General features: G+C 38.4%; 1 protein-coding gene and 1 long non-coding RNA gene across 3 annotated transcripts in view; one reads left to right on the top strand and one right to left on the bottom strand.

The window, feature by feature from the left end:
• The window catches only part of LOC138440509 (uncharacterized), a 62,792-nt gene extending 57,948 nt beyond the window's left edge, over positions 1-4,844 (top strand). For both annotated transcript variants that reach the window (XR_011257057.1, XR_011257058.1), the window contains 2 exons: positions 1,587-1,943; positions 3,800-4,844. This is a non-coding gene — a long non-coding RNA (uncharacterized lncRNA). The remainder of the gene's footprint in view (positions 1-1,586; positions 1,944-3,799) is intronic.
• ADGRV1 (adhesion G protein-coupled receptor V1) overlaps positions 1-18,345 on the bottom strand; it is a 566,629-nt gene that overhangs the window by 224,982 nt on the left and 323,302 nt on the right. The window lies entirely within an intron of this gene.

Below are 18,345 nucleotides of genomic sequence, written 5' to 3'. Positions count from 1 at the left end.
CCTGGTCTTCGGTATAAATGTACTGAGAGCCACTATGTAACAGATGCTCTGTAGAGGTTTTTGAGGACTCCACATTGAACAAGATACAGTTCCTGTCAATGCATCAAGAACCCGATACATACACACACACAGGTCACTATTTAGGAGCTTTCCTGGTGACTCAGTGGTAAACAATCCTCCAGCAAATTAGAAGATGCAAGTTTAATCCCTGGAAGAGGAAATGGCAACCCAGTCCAGTAGTCTTGTCTGGGAAATCCCATGGATAGAGGAATCTGGTAGGCTATAGTCCATGGAGTTGCAAAAGAGTCGGACACGACTTAGCGACTAAACAACAACAAATATATATATATATATGTATATATATATATATATATATATATATATATATATATGTATTTCTAAAGCCTGCGCACCAGATCTCATGGTTGCTAGTCACAAATGCAGATGCTGATTCAGTAGGTCTGGCTGGGCCCAGCATTCCACATTTCTCGGAAGTCTCCAGCTGATGCCAGGACCACTGGTCTACAGACCACATTCTGAGCAGTGAAGGTTTAAATTCTTGGCAACACAGGTAAAGCACTAATTAACTGTACTTCAAAGGAAGGTTATCTAGGAAAGCCACTGATAGGAGGTGACAACTATACAGGCTAAAGGGAGAAAGAGCTCTAGTTGCAGGAAACTTCAAAATTAAAAACATACAGTGATGAAAATACATAATATAGTTAAACGATAACGAGCTAGCAAAGGTGTTCCAAGTATAGCATATGTGAAAAGGGTGCCAGGAGACAAGGTCACAGAAGTAACCTGAGGCTGGGTGGGCCTGTTCTATACATCTGTCAGGCATCATGGAATTTATTCACTAAGCAGTAGAGATTCCAGGGGGATATGGGATTTTTTGTTGTTGTTGTTAATTTTTTTACTGAAAATATCTGACATATAACATTACGTAAATTTAAGGTGTACAACATGTTACTTTGGTACACTTATATGCTGTAATACTATTGCATTTGTAGCAATAATTAACACCTATATTATTACATAATTTCTTTTTAGTGGCTGGGATAATTAAATTTTAGTCTCTTAGCAAGTTTGACGATTATAGCATATTACTGTTGTCTATATTCATGATACCACGCATTACACATCAATACTTTAGAAAGTTAATTTTGACATTAGTAGGGGGAATGGACTGGAAGAGATAAACATAACCAGGGAAACAGTTATCTGAAATATTTTAAGCTAGAGATGCTGAAACTATTGGGGCTTCCCTGATAGCTCAGTTGGTAAAGAATCCACCTGCAGTGCAGGAGACCCCAGTTCAATTCCTGGGTCAGGAAGATCTGCTGCAGAAGGGATAGGCTACCCACTCCAGTATTCTTGGGCTTCCCTTGTGGCTCAGATGGTAAAGAATCCACCTGTAAGGCAGAAGACCTGGGTCCAATCCCTGGGTTGGGAAGATCCCCTGAAGAAAAGAAAGGCTACCTACTCCAGTATTCTGGCCTGGAGAATTCCATAGACTGTATAGTCTATGAGGTTGCAAAGAGTTGGACAGGACTGAGCAAATTTCATTTTCACTTCACTTTCAGAGATACTGAAGCCTTGGACTACAGCAGTGGCATTTAAATAAGGTGGGGATGAGGACACCCCCAAAACATTCATGAAGCTATATGTGGCCCAGACATGGAACCATCCACCAAAGTCCATTCACTGTGTTTCATGGACATCTGCAGTCACCAGCATATGAGTGGAAGCGATGTGAACAACTTAGGCCTTCCTTAAGAATCCATCTTTGACCCTGGACTTCCACCAGCCCCTGTCACACTGGCTGGAACGGTGACACTGGAAGTCCCATGTTGAAGATGGGAGAGCTGTTGTAGACTGAGTCTCTAATGAACTGTGCGGATCAGAGCTGTCCACTGACCCAAGCACTCACTTCAAACTGGGTGAGTGAGAAAAACACAAAGACACAAAATAAAACAAAACTCTACTGGCTTAAACCGTGCTTATCATGTACTTGAATTAACATGTGTCTTGTTCAAGTAGCTTAGTTTTTACTTTCAGCCTCTAGAGGATTGGGTGATATAAGTAGCTGTGAAGAGTAAGGAACACTAGGGATTACAGAAGGACCCAATTAAACTGTAAGAACCACAAGGCTGATTGATGGTGTCCCCTTATTCAAATCAAGAGATATTAGAGGGAATTTCAGGGCTAGGGAGAAGAGAGTAAACTCACTTTTTGAGGGATGAAGTTGATGGTACTTGCAGGATATCCTGTTGCAGATATCCACTAAGTTTTTAGACAAACAAGGCCTGGATCTCAAGAGAATACAAGAGCTCTGCAGAAGTCACCGGAGGTAGGGGGTACAGAGACAGGCTTTGCAGCAAAAAAGAGAAGGCTGACAGTTACAGGACCCTGAGAATAAAACCAATTGAAGACAGTCCAACCAAGGAAGATGAGTAGGGCAGTCACTGGGAAAACCAGAAACAGTCTCACAGAAGTTTAAGTAAATAAAAGAGAGGACAAAGCTCATAAAGCAATGCCAAGTGAAAAATACAAAAATAGATGCTAAATAACACACACACACACGTACACACACACTCTGATCTCATTTACATAAATATGAAAACACAAAAATGTGACATATGACATACTGAGTAGGAGTGTGCATATTCAATAAAAGTATAAACAAGTGCATAAGAATGGTAAACACCAAATCTTTGATAACTTCTGTCTGGGCAGGGAGGAAATTACCATCAGGGAGGAATACACAGGAACCCTGAACTCTGTTGATATTATTTCATTTATCAAACTGGAAGGCAGCACATAGTGCTCACATTTTTAATAGTTTACATGTTTCACAATAGAATTTTGGAAAGGAATTAAAATGCTAGAAAAAGTTTCACAGAGTAGGATGCTATAAACAGTATCAAAGGTGAGAAATGGAAAAACAACTGAATTTGGCAGAAAGCAGTTTGTTAATGACATTTATAAGAGGAATTTTAAGAAGTACAGAAGAGCTGAGTTAGATTTTTTAAATTAACAGACAAGAATTTCATGTTTACATTTTAATCACTGACTACACTATTTCTGTTGAATTTTTCCATTTACAGGAAACATAATTATTTTATGAGAAAAATAATTTTGCTTCTTCAATAGAGGAAAAGATACTAATGAGATCATAACTTCAATTCATCTAACAAAACAGATTTCTTGATTAGCTTAGCTTATAGGAGTAAACTATAAAGTGTTACTCATTCTCTATTAGCACATTAAAAGTTAGTCCCATTTCTGATAAAATTACATAAATTCCAGGGGACAGCACAATCGAGAATAATGAAAAGTAGGAACTGACTCTGAAGGGAAGAAATACCATTTTTATTCAAGAAGCGAGCAAACAATTTTCAAGAGTATTGCAAAATAATCCTTTTTCAAAATATATTTCCTATTTATTCTAGTAGCGATGTGATCTCAGCTATTGTATATGTCTCCCCTGATGGAGCTAAACTCAAAACTCAAACTAAACCTCACCTGAATCACAGATAAGTCCATTAAATGATTGTATATTTTAGCAAGATAAGAGATGACTTTCAAGGAAGAACTTCAATTTTCAAACTCTAGCTGTTTTTTTTCTTACTAAAAATTATAATCTCTATAAGATTCTGATAAAAAATTAATTTCGAATTTGAATTTGTAGTAACAGAATATATATATATATATATATAAATTATGTTTCTCAATATAATTTTCTCTTATACTTCTTTTTGAAATTTCTAATTCCATCTAATCCCTGGTGGCTCAGTGGTAAAGAAACCGCCTGCAATGCAGGAGATGTGGGTTCAACCCCTGGGTCAGGAAGATCCCCTGAAAAATGAAATGGCGACCCACTTCAGTATTTTTGCCTGGGAAATCTGATGGACAAAGGAGCCTGGTGGGCTACAATCCACAGGGTTGCAAAGAGGCGGACACAATTTAGAGACTAAACAACAACGAACAACAACCATCCCTGTAATCATCAAAATAAACTGCTATTATGATTGGGTAAGATTTTCTATTTCACTGGTGTTTGGGAATACAGAGTCATTGTCAAGAAGTATACAGGAGATGATATAGGAAGAAGGGTGCAAGCTTGGACAAAAAGGAAATGATTGGACCAGATGAGTTTCGTGGTCGTTTCTGATTCTGTCATTCTAAATATGGGTGAGAGGAAGAATGCTATTAGTAGCGGAAATAGAAAAGAAGAAAAAGAGGTTCTGATCTGATATTTGGGATAGTGGGTAGTTTACAATGCTTTATGTGTAGCCAAAAAACCGAGGCATGATCTTTAGAAGGCAAATTAAACACAAAAAAAGCTTTCAGAGAAACTAGCCCAAACTCTATGATTGAACAATAAACTTTCTGCCAGCTTTAAAAGATGAATACAAAATTGTATGGTCCTTGAAGGCTGCTTCCTCAAAGCCCTATGCTGCTACAGACAAAGCGCCCAAGCAAAAGTTTATGCATCACAATCCACCCAGAAAGAAAAAGTTCTCATGCATGTAAAAGTTGATGTGTAGTAATGTCTGGAGTCAAATAAAATGCTGACAAGGATGGGAGAGGTGCTGCAGTGACTATCTGACAAATTCAATCGTTAGGACTCAAGACGAGAAGGCTGAGAGAGACAGAATGAAAGTCTGTACAATGATAAATATGGGAAAAAAAGCACAAATAGAAACTGGGATGTAGAAGGCATCAGTATGTCTAAAAGAGTTACTTTAAAATCAATATATATTTTTTAAAGATCAAAGACAGCAAACTTTTAGAAAAGCTTGCATTATGGCACAAAGGAAAAAAAAGATGTATAGAAATTAATGGAAAAATGGAAAAATAAGGAGCAGTAACTATATTGGGAAATGTGCCTTTATTAAGGCTGAAAAAATGGGTTTCAATTAGTACTTTTAGATAATATATATCCTGAAATCTCTATCAGAGAAAGCCACACTAGGTAGATGGTCTAACCTGGGGACAGACTGATCAGGTCCCTAAACTGAGGAAAGTGAAAGTCGCTCAGTTGTGTCCGACTCTTTGTGACCCCATGGACTGTAGTCCATGGAATTCTCCAGGCCAGAATACTGGAGTGGGTAGCCTTTCCTTTCCCCAGGGGATCTTCCCAACCCAGGGAATGAACCCAGGTCTCACACATTGCATGTGGATTCTTTACCATCTGAGCCACAAGGGAAGCCCAAGAATACTGGAGTGGGTAGCCTATCCCTTCTGCAGAGGATCTTTCTGACCCAGGAATCGAACTGGGGTCTCCTGTATTACAGGCAAATTTTTTTACCAGCTGAGCTATCAGGGAAACACATGATTAAAAGATTATTTGAAAAGATCTTGGTAGCTGGTATAGGTATATGTTCCACTAACTAAGAACTGAAGAGAGGGAAGCCTTGGCTGTAGTAATATTAGAAGTGGAAATGTAAAATAATATCTTAAATAATCATTGTGGAGTGAAAAGCACTGGGGATAAGAGCCTACATGTATCAGAAACTATATCAAAATTTATATACAGATGTGTCAGTCTCCATAAAACCCTGCAAACCTGTTACCATTATACACATTTTAAAGAACAAAAAAACAAGGCACAGAGACATTAAATGACTTAGTTGTCTGAAGTCACAAAAATAGTCATTAGTGGGGCTGGATTTCAAAATTGGAAATAGCTACGTTGAAAATCTGCAGTCTTTCCACACTAATCTTTGTACCTACCTCTCCTACTGAACTTGGTGACTCATAGACGTGGAAGATGCAAGAGATAAAAATCAGACAAAATAGCCTCAAGTTTCAAACCTACTGATGTGAATGTTAATAAAAGAGAACTAGCCTCTGATAAACAGAACTTTAGATAATTTCTTTCTGAACCTGAACCTTTGTTTAGTCTAGTAAACATGGCTTGTCAGAAACCTACTGCAGGCTTCCTGAAAGTCAAGGAGTCAGAGGTGGGTAATTTCTCTGGGAAAATTTCCTACAGGAATTAGCACCTTCTATTGGGCTTCCTTCATAGGTCAGTTGGTAAAGAATCCACCTGCGATGCAGGAGACCCCGGTTTGATTCCTGGGTCAGGAAGGGATAGGCTACCCACTCCAGTATTCTTGGTCTTCCCTTGTGGCTCAGCTGGTAAAGAATCTGCCTGCAATGCGGGAGCCCTGGGTTCGATCCCTGGGTTGGGAAGATCCCCTGGAGAAGGGAAAGGCTACCCACCCCAGTATCCTGGCCTGGAGAATTCCATGGACTGTATACAGTCCATGGGGTTGCAAAGAGTCGGACACGACTGAGTGACTTTCACTTTCATAGCCACTAGACTGGAATGGTTTCACACCCAAATCACAGCATCTGTGCGAGCCAGTCTCAGAAAGTCTACTTAGACGTCTTATTACAGGGATCAGAAGGATAGATTCTGGGACAGGTCTCAGTCAAATTCCAGCTTCTGTTCTTACTAGCCCTATAACCTGGAATTGAGTGTTTATTCTCTCCATGCTCAGTTTCTTCATCTGCAAAATGAAACAGTGAAATAAATAAATCTCCCTAAGAGCTATGATATAAATGAAACAAAACTAGGTGGAGAAAGTACTCAGTACAGTCCTTGACAAATGCACCTTTATTAGGAGTTCTAATGGCGATGATGATGAGAAAAATGCTAGAGGATGAGGAAGGGGAAGAAGAGGAGTCTAATTCAAAACTTCAGGATATTCCCTGAACATCTGCACCTCTATGTATTTGTTAGCCAATAACTTTCTTTGTGCTTAGAAGTATGCTTTCCATAAATAAGGGGTAAAAAGATGAGACTCTAGGTGGTTTTTCTTGTAAGGAAAGAAATCTATTCTCTCCAAGAGATTATCAGGTTTGAAACTAATTTCTTTAGCAGTGTGTCAGATTCAGAGCCTGATAAAAACCTTAAGAATGTACAGCTGATTTCACTTGTTCAGTTTGTTCTGATTTACTACGATCTTGTTTGATTATTTTGAGTAGCCCAACTAACACGTGACTGTGGTTGGCATTTGCCATGGTAGCTAATTTTCATCTATTCTGGGCTGCTATAGGTAATTTTCATTTAAAACTTTTTTTTTATTGCTAATGATTTAGAAAGTCATTTTCAAATTAGAATAATGTACCTCTATCAATCTGATTTCAGACACAGTATGATGTACATTCCCTTACTGCCAGGGAATTGCTCGTGGTTCTATTTGTAAATGTAGCTATTCACAGCACTTTTCCTCATCTTCTGATTTTTGGAGTCCCCAAAATGATGAAGATTTAACATGTGCTTAGCAAATGATAATTCCCAATTCCAGGAAATCCATGGTGAAAGCACTCACTGCTGACAGTACTGAGATTGCTACATCCCTTATGAAAGCGATGTGGCAATGATGAGCAGCAAGGTTCACTACTCATTCTCTCCAGTTTGGCCTGGAAATGATCCAGCAGAAATCAAATGATACTGCACCACTGTTTTCTACTGACTTACACATGAAACACTGAACACTGTAAGAATGATTTCCAGAAATTATGAAACACAGATATATGGACATTTTAATGAAAAATTTGAAGACTATGAAGAAGCACTGAAAATATCTGCTATAACATTAAGTAAAATGGTATACACAAATAAAATGTAAAATAACACGTACACTGTAGTTAAAACTACATAAAACCAGTTCTTTACCCCAGGGTGCACATACCACCTGCAGAGCTTCTTAAATATTTAAATGCCAAGGATCCACCACAAAAGGATTCCAATCAATTGATCAATTGGTGATAAAATTGTTGAGAATTTACATTTTCTCTATATTCTGTATAATGATGTTATCAATTTCAAAATACTTTCATATTTTCAAATGTTTTAAAATCACATAGATGATTTAAATATTATTAAATCACCTTAATCAGTACCACTTCAAATTTAATAAAAATTGTTGCATTACGTCTACATTGATGTTTTTCTTAATTGCCATTGCCTTATTAAATTATAATCCTGACTTTTGATTAACTCACTGGAATGGGATTCTAGAAGCAATCCCGTAAAAATGTAACAAAGTGGTTAAACCGAAGACTCTATGTGGAGGCCAAGACCATCCCACATCCAAATACCAGCTCCACGTCTCTCCAGCTCTCTAAGCTCTGCTGTTAGTCCAAACCCAGAGAAAACCTCCTGGCAATGCAAGGAGGTTAATATTCCTGGCCCAGGCCCATCTAAACCACAACTTGTCAACCCCAAATACAGGCGCATCAGAAACATTCGAGGGCAGCGCAATTTGGACAAATGATGCCGCTAAGTATGGTCATACTTACAAAAGCCTAATCAGGAGAGTCTGAATGTATTATAAAATGCTGAACTGTTAGTTACGTGTGCATTTATGACTGAAATCAACCAATCTTCTCTTTGGAAGTGATCTTGGTAATTTTTCTGCCTAAGGATGAAGCACGCCCACAGAATATACTTATAAGGGCAAAGCCTGTATCAGGAGGCTGGACTCCTCCTCCCCAGGCACCCCAGTGGGAGGGGGAGGGTGCTCCCAAAAGTGGGCCAGCCAACAGTCCCCGGTGGGCAGCACATTGATAACAGTGGCTAATTTTAGAATTTGAAGTGTATTTTTTTTCACTTTGTTCCCACCCCCTTTTCTATCACTCTCACTCACAGTCAGCATTCATGTTTTGCAGAATGCTTTTGCCCTCTTAAGAGAGTTTAGCCTTCATACACAAAGAAAAAACAAGAAAACAAGGTCATCGACTTTATCATGCTCCGTTCATGTGGCTCTTTCCCAGATATCTGACCAAAGGTAACAGAGATTAATAAGTAATATTAAGTTAGAGAATGAAAAAGAACACTGAATTTTCAAGCCAAACTCCACACTCACTGAAGTTTCAAAATAATATTTTAACATCAATATCTGTTTACACCAGAATACTGATTATTTAAAAATTATATTTGCTATTTAAAAATAATACCCTGTAACAAATAATTTTTAAAAGTTATGCTAAGCTAACGTTGAATACATTATATTTTCTAAGATTACTGTACAGTCCTCATAATTAGTCTTTTCTAGGGAATAATTCTCACTAATTAATTACAGTGAATATTAAAAAGAGTTTATACCTAAATTTATCAAAGTTAAAAGAAAAACAAAGAAAGCAAAAAAAAATTGCAAACATTTCAATTTATCTGGAAGCAACTTAAGTGTCCATCAATAGATGAACGAATATATATGTGGTACACACACACACACACACACACACACACACACAGGAATATTCAGTTCAGTCGCTCAGTCGTGTCCAACTCTTTGCGACCCCATGAATTGCAGCACGCCAGGCCTCCCTGTCCATCACCATCTCCCGGAGTTCACCCTAACTCATGTCTATCGAGTCAGTGATGCTATCCAGCTATCTCATCCTCTGTCATCCCCTTCTCCCCCTGCCCCCAATCCCTCCCAGCATCAGAGTCTTTTCCAATGAGTTAACTCTTCACATGAGGTGGCCAAAGTATTGGAGTTTCAGCTTCAGCATCATTCCTTCCAAAGAACACCCAGGACTGATCTCCTATAGAATGGACTGGTTGGATCTCCTTGCAGTCCAAGGGACTCTCAAGAGTCTTCTCCAACACCACAGTTCAAAAGCATCAATTCTTCAGTGCTCTGCCTTCTGCACAGTCCAACTCTCACATCCATACATGACCACAGGAAAAACCATAGCCTTGACTAGACGAACCTTTGTTGGCCAAGTCATGTCTCTGCTTTTGAATATGCTATCTAGGTTGGTCATCAAGGAGTAAGCGTCTTTTAATTTCAAGGCTGCAATCACCATCTGCAGTGATTTTGGAGCCCCCCAAAATAAAGTCTGACACATTTGTAGCAACGTGAAAGTGTTAGTATCTCAGTTGTGTGTGACTCTACAACCCCATGCCAGGCTCCTCTGTCCATGGGATTCTCCAGGCAAGAATACTGGAGTGGGTAGCCTTTCCCTTCTCCAGGGGATCTTCCTGACCCAGGGGACAAACCCGAATCTCCTCCATTGTAGACAGATTTTTTACCATGTGAGTCACCAGGGAAGCCCATGCAGCAACATGGACAGACCTAAAGATGATCACGCTAAGTGAAGTGACTAAGACAAAGAAAGGCAAACACACGGTATCACTTACATGTGGAATCTAAAAAATAATACAGACGAACTTGTTCACAAAACAGAGGTAGACCAGAAAACAAACAACACTCACTAAAGGGGGGATAACAAATATACAACACTATATATAAAATAAACAAAAATGACTTATTATACAGCACAGGGAACGGTATTCAGTATCCTATGATAACTTATAATGGAAAAGGATCCAACAAATATGTCTTTTTAAAAAATTCCCATGGAAACAACCTAGATGTCCATCAGCAGATGAATGGATAAGAAAGCTGTGGTACATATACACAATGGAGTATTTCTCAGCCGTTAAAAAGAATTCATTTGAATCAGTTCTGATGAGATGGATGAAACTGGAGCCAATTATGCAGAGTGAAGTAAGCCAGAAAGAAAAACACCAATACAGTATACTAACACATATATATGGAATTTAGGAAGATGGCAATGACGACCCTGTATGCAAGACAGGAAAAAAGACACAGATGTGTATAACGGACTTTTGGACTCAGAGGGAGAGGGAGAGGGTGGGATGATTTGGGAGAATGGGAATTCTAACATGTATACTATCATGTAAGAATTGAATCGCCAGTCCATGTCTGACGTAGGGTGCAGCATGCTTGGGGCTGGTGCATGGGGATGACCCAGAGAGATGTGGTGGGGAGGGAGGTGGGAGGGGGGGTCATGTTTGGGAACGCATGTAAGAATTAAAGATTTTAAAATTAAAAAAAAAAATTCCCAAGGTGTTATTTAGTTGTTATTTTGCACTGCCAATGCAAAATGAGTCTTTGGAGAAATTTTAAGCACAACATACACTGAATATTTTTACAGGAATAAACTACATGACAGTAGTGGCCTATGGAGTCCAAGTCATTGTTGCACAGTTCAGAGAAATATCAGAGCATTTTGCATTCTTCAAGATATCAACACCAGACTTTTTCTCTATTTAATAATTATGGCTGGTGTCAGTTTTGTTAAGTGGGGCAGAGAAGTGAGGAGAGAGACAAGGATTCCAGGAGTCAGCACTGGATGGTGAGTTAGGCATGCAGTAATATATACATATACATTAATATATGTATACATATATGTGTGTATATATATACAACTGAAAATATGTATATATGTTTATATATACATAACTGAAAAAAAACTACAACTTATCCAGTTTTGAGGAGAGCACACAGGCAAACACTAAATTATTTTTGTTTATAAGTATTCTAACAGTTAACTGGAGAATTTGTCTCTTAAGAGACCTTGGAGGGTAATTAAAATATCATGATCATATGACTACTATTAATTAGAAAAGGTTTCTTGGAAAACAGGCTGTTTTGTTTTTACTGTTGTTAATAAATAAACTTATCTGGTAGATTTAACGGTCTGTTTAAAGATTGTTAACCACTTGACCTAAAAACTTAATGAAAAGAATCTAGCAGCTGCTGGTAAATGAAAACCAATGAGAAATGGAGGGAAAATCTCTGTTACTAATTACTAGATAAAATAGTCACGTTTACAGATTTTTCTCCTATATATTATTTCAAACACTACAGTTATGCTTCACTATGCATAACATACAAATTCCTTGGTCTGGAATTAAGGACCAATTAGTATATCACCAATTAGCAGCTATGTGACTTTAGATGAGCTGAATAAACTCTCTGAGCCTCAGATTTATCATTCTTAAACAGTAAGGTTATTATTCAGCTAAGTCTGGATCCATTATCATAGTTCCACACACTACACTGCATACCTAACAAAGAATTAGATTTTCACTGTCAGTGTAACTGCTAAGAGGGTCTCATGAAAACTTTAAGATCCATGTCATGTGACAAAGCGTTATAGCATGCTATTCGCCTGCACAGATCATCATGCTGAGGCAGGACAAAAGTATCACACATCTATGAACAACTAATTCTAAAGATTTTCACATCAAATGAACACATGAATAAAAATCACTTGAAAGTGACTCTGGGTTGCCTCGGTTTTCCCTGTGGACACTCACATGGAACTCAGTTTAAAATGAGGTTTTACAGAAAGGAAGCTTACCCTTTGTGATATATTTAGCAAACTACTCAGCAACGGAAAGAGATGCATGAATCGTGACAAATAGGGCTTACAAGGCACAGAGCTAAAAAAACTCTGAATGAAGGATACCTAGGTTTCCCATATCAAGTTTATATTCCTTGCAATTGAGAAAAAAATTCTGAAAACACGTCTTAAAATTTTACTATAATGGATACTATTATAAAGTTATTTTTAATTCTATATCAGTCATTAAATCCAAAACTAATTTTTAAATGCTACTGCTCTCAGAAGTAAAACTTTTATTAGAAGTAAAACTTCTAATCAGATGCTGTTGTTTAGTCACTGAGTTGTGTCTGACTATTTTGTGACCCCAGGAACTGTAGCTCACTAGGCTCCTCTGTCCATGGGATTTCCCAGGCAAGAGTACTGGAGTGGGTTGCCATTTCCTTCTCCAGGGGATCTTCCTGACCCAAGGATTGAACCTATATCTCCTGATTTGGCAGGTAGATTCTTTAACACTGAGCCACGAGGGAAGCCCAATTAGTTAGATGACTTTTACCAAATCATAAAAGTAAACATTCTCATTAAGAAAATGGCAAGTATTGAGATACCAGGATAACTGCAGTGAAAAGTCTACAAATTTAGGCTTATGTTTAGGTTAAGAGTGAAATCCATTAAAGTGCTAATTTCCTGACGGCTAGGTTAAGTGCTGCTACCATGAGAGATGACACTTCATTCTAAAGGTGGACCTAGATCAATGCAGAGCCCTGCATCTACCCTGCCCTCAGTGGTAACCCACTGAGAAGGTACACTTCTGCAATGCACATAATGCACATAATTTGCCTGGAGCTTAAATTATCCAGCAAAATCACCCACTCCTGGTTAAATGTGGTACATTATTTTTATGTGAGGCTTTTAATGATCAGAAATCTATGTATATTTTATTAATACAGAATAAGGTTAAGCAAGGTGATGGGACACAGAGGTCTGGACATGAGCTCTGGAGCAGAAACATATACTAAGCCGGTTAATGGATACTAGATCTCAGGAAAGTTAAATTTCTTGTGCCTCAATATTTTCAACTGTATAATGACAATAAGTACCTAGGATAATTGTGAGGATATATATCTGTGTGTGTGTGCACGTGTGTATGTATTTGTTGTTTAGTCGCTAAACTCTTGTGATCCCGTGGACTGTAGCCTGCCAGCCTCCTCTGTCCATGGGATTTCCCAGGCAAGAATACTGGGGTGAGTTGTCACTTCCTTCTCCATGGAATCTTCCTGACCCAGTAATCAAACCTGTATCTCCGGCATTACAGGTGGATTCTTTACTACTGAGCTACCTGGGAAGACACATCACTGGTCTTTTTGGGAAATAAAAGTATATAGTTCCTTAAACAAGGGTCTGTCCTCTCCACAATCATAATGACAATAATAACAGCTTTTTCTTAAGAAGTACTAACCATGTGTTAGGCATCTTGTGAGGGCATGTATATACTATTATTATTATTATTATTGCATTTTGTGTTTCTGCCAACTTCCTGAGATGGGCTCATTAAGTCAGCTGCCCACAGCAAAAAGCTCAGAATTGGCTGAGTCAAGACATAAACCCGGGGAGCTGCACTGCAGACTCAGAGCTCTGGTTACTATGGGGCTGCTTCCACAGGAGACTCTGCAATCATTCTCTATGTATAGTGTGCCCTCAACCTGAGCTATGGGAAGATGCTTTTTTGTGGCACCTGAGATCTGAGTTCCCATTTTAATTAACTTCCTAAGAGGATAAGCAGAAAAAAGTCCATGATACTGTTTTAGTTTCAAAAACTGTATCTTTTAGAGATTTAGAAAGCTAAGAAGGCAGAAGCCCTGTCCCGTCCCCCAAAAAAACCCATAAATAAGTGGAGGAAATATTATATATTTAATATTTATTGAAATTCAGCTGCAATAATATTAAAACCACTAATATAACAAATGAGAAGTTTCAAGGTCAACTTTTGTGTGATTTATATGTTTTAAATTAATAAAAATTCTCACAAGCTAAAATAAACTTTATTCTCTTTCTAGGGAAGCCAGTATGTAAAACAATATTATAGATTAATTTTTTAGTTTTTATGGAAACATTACAAGAACAGATCCAAACCATCCCTTTTAAGAGATTTTGAAAAAACAAAGGTAACTGATGAGAGATTCAGCACATAAAGCCTGGATGAAAATTGCTGGATCAAGAGGCAAACTGACCCTTCCTAATGTTTACAGAGTACGAAAGAGGTCAAAAAGTAAATGCTGAGTCGTCTGTCTGAAAGGGTCATGTTGTCAATACATGAAAGAACTGACCTACGTTAAAAATAGAATTCTCATCATGCTACTTAACCCCTTTTCCTGAAGAACCTCACTTAAACATAGAGCCGCAAGGATTTTGCAGCTATAATTACTTTCCTTGGTAAAACCATCACCAAATTTGTTTAAGATGCTATAGTTCTCTATTAACAATCCTTCCCTAGGAACCCTACTCAATGCTCTATGGTGTCCTCAACTGGACGGAAAGCCAAAAAAGAAGAGAATCCTATGGACAGGGGAGCCTGATGGGCTAGAGTCCACAGGGTCACAAGGACTGTAGCACGCACCACACTCACAATGCTTACTTTCTCAAAGTAGGAAACACTTAGGATGAAGTTCTTCTTCCAGGATATTGGTGTGTATGTACTCTTCAATAGTCCACTTGGAAATTATCTATTTTCATTGATGGGGTTTCTGTGATACCTGACTAAAATACCACTGACTTTTGCTCTAAATGCAGTTAAGGAAGGGTCGGTATTAGAAGTATCAGCTTCAACATATGATTGCGTCATGAGTAGTAGCTTCAGTCTGCAGGTTCTTGGCAAGAGTCTTTTTAAGGCTCTTGATCCATTTGTGAGTGCTATTTTGGTTAAAGCTAGAAACACAATCTGTAAATCTATGCACACATAAACTGCAATATCCCCCAAAAAGCTGAAAGTGAATAAACACATAAGGTTCATAATGTCAACCCTTCTGGGTTGTTGAGTTTAGATTCCTCCCTCCAGAAACCTGATTTCACATGTGATGCCTGATTATCTAGCATACAGAGAATCTTGGACTACTCTATAATTGAAATATTTGTATTTTTGATTTGTTGTTGTTGTTTAGTTGCTAACTTATGTCTGACTCTTTTGCAGCCTCATGGATAAGTAGCTTGCCAAGGTTCTCTACCCATGGGATTTTCTCAGCAAGAATACTGGAGTGGGTTGTCATTTCCTTCTTCCTGACCCAGGGATCAAACCTATGTCTTCTACACTGGCAAGTGGATTCTTTATTGCTGGCCCACCAGAGAAGCCTCTCCCCACTTTTTAAATTATTTATTTTAAATATTTTCATTTTATACTTATTTCGTATTTTAAGTAATTTATTTTATTTTAATTTTAATTTTTACTTTATTTTACTTTACAATACTGTATTGGTTTTGGCATACATTGACATGAATCCGCCACAGGTGTACATGAGCTCCCAAACATGAACCCCCCTCCCACCTCCCACCCCACATCATCCCTCCGGATCATCCCCGTGCACCAGCCCCAAGTATCCTGCATCCTGCATCGAACATAGACTGGCGATTCATTTCTTACATGATAGTATACATGTTTCAGTGCCATTCTCCCAAATTATCCCACCCTCTCCCTCAAGAGTCCAAAAGTCTGCTCTACACATCTGTGTCTCTTTTGCTGTCTTGCATACAGGGTCATAAACAATTTTAAAGATAAGCATGCACTGAACTAAATACGATAATAATATCTTTCCACAGCCCAGGGGATCATCCTGTATATTTTTGAGGTAAGAACACTCCATTCTGAAGACCCCTGACACAGAAGTATACAATTTAACCTGTCTTGAAAATTCCTTCACAGTGCAACTTTAACCTTTTTCTTTTAGAATTTCCACAGATATTTTTTCAGTATTACCACAAATGAACCTTTCGTGGCAAGCAAGCTGGTTGTTACAATAGAAAAAGAAACTGGGCGGAAAACTGAGACGACAGCAGTCTCTGGTTGGAAACGCAGTCTATGCGGCAGGTCAGCAACGATCAGCAGACAGACAGTAAGCGAGCGATTAGACAGAGGGTAAGCTGCACTGAACCGAACTGAACTGAAGCTAACGATATTAACAAGCCCAGGGTCCGGAGGAGAAGAGCAAGTCGGAAACCTCAGCCAGGCAGAAATGAGAACACACGGGTCACTGGAGCTCAGAGTCTGAAGGCAGAAAAGTAATCAAGCAGACAGACGAGAACCCCAAGGCACAATGGCAACGCTTCAAGAATGGTCAAAAGGTCGAGGAGTCAGGAACCAGGAGACCCACTTTAACTAGCACAGGGGTTGCTGAAAGGACAAGGAAACAGATGTGAGACCCAAGCAACAAAGCAATTTGATACTGAAGCAATTTTGGAATGGCCAGGAAGTTTCTTACACGTTTCCTACTGGACCCTTTCCCAGAACTTGGCTAGTGTGACCCTGTGCAAATCTGAGTATCTGGAGGAAATGGTAGAATAAGGAGGAGGGATCAAGGGAATATTCTCCAGCCTGCACCTCTCCTATGATGCTCTCATCCTATGCATCCTTAAAATCACACACAAATCTTACTGCTCCCTTAGTCCTTCCTTAGCTATCCCAAAACCACTCTATGAATTCCTATAGCAATTATTTCATCCTCTGAGCATTCTGAAACAACTATGTAAAGCCTTGCATTTTTTAAATTTCATTGTCAGTGTACCCAATGAGATTCCAAAGACCTGGTGAGCTATGCATTCATGGTACAGTTTGACTTTTAGTAGTCAATGCTTCTTAAATGTTTCTGAGAGTTCTTAGAATATTGTGATGTCATTCTTCACCCAGACAACTGCAGAGACAGGCATGCACACACTGTTTAGCATATATATCAGATTGGGTAATTCACCTAATTTATTGGAGATAATTATGACAAAATTTTAACCAGTAAATTCAAAGCAAAGGTTAGCAAATAAAAAGAGGCTTCTTTACCAAAATATAACAGATTTCTTCACTTATGTGAAATATGAAAACAGAACAGGAAATATTGGCCACCAGTCATTAAAGCACTGATTATTATCCATCCAGGAAGAGGTCACCATACATTCACTTACTAATTTATCGACAAATTCCACAAATTCTTACAATACCCCTGCTATTCAATAGCATAAAGACACTAGGATATATGCTAGGTGAAAAGAGGAATATCAAAATGAATGAAGCATCATCTCAGCCTTAGAAAAGACTAGAGAATGCAAAATAAGCCCACCTAATCAAACCCAGAAAGGCTGTCCAGCCATTTGACATCAGGGATGAAAAATGAGTAGGAGCTCACTAGGCAAAGACAGGAGAGAAGTTGCAGGTGGTAGCCTGGTCTACAGGAGAAAAGCTATGAGACCACCAGAGCATGAGTGTGGGGCAGGAGGGGTATGTTAGGAAGAGAAGGGATGGAAGGTGAGACTGAAGCTCACATGATGGTAAGGAGTTTAGGCTTCATCTTGGAAGCACTGATGGAGGAGCCATTGCCAAGTTTAAAGTGGTAAATAAGTAAATTTCATCTGGGTTGGTGAAAAAAATTAACTACTTATTGAATTAAGTGGTCATTTAACTACTAAGATAGTATGAGAATCGAAAGTGATACATAACATTCAGACTAATTCTTCTGTTTCTGAGTTAGCTAATTTTTTTAAAGCCAATTTTTTTTTAAAGCCAGAGGACTTCCAAACTATCTTTGAGAATAATTCAAAACACACACACCATTAGACTGAAAGAGAAATGTCCGCAGTAACACCGCTTTGTGTATTAATAATGACATGCCTAATAATTTGCTAATTAACAATTAACTTAGGCTATTTCCTAGTCGCATTTTCTAGATGCATCTTAACTTCAAAAAATTAAGTTCTACCTGGACTATCATCTGGGAATCATGAATGACAGCACAAGTCACCTGCTGAGAGGTCTGGGAGGTCTGTATGAGCATCTATACACATGGAGATATAAGAGTGTAATTTATATACATATAAAAATATATATAATTTATTTACACATTCATATATACAGAGTAATACAAATTACTACTTGAGTTATTCATGTCTACCATTCTGCCCATTTTATAT

The sequence above is a fragment of the Ovis canadensis genome, chromosome 5, assembly GCF_042477335.2.
Source record: "Ovis canadensis isolate MfBH-ARS-UI-01 breed Bighorn chromosome 5, ARS-UI_OviCan_v2, whole genome shotgun sequence".
Lineage (NCBI taxonomy): Eukaryota > Metazoa > Chordata > Mammalia > Artiodactyla > Bovidae > Ovis > Ovis canadensis.
The sequence above is the reverse complement of the archived record's forward strand: the minus strand, read 5'-3'. Positions and strand labels throughout refer to the sequence as shown.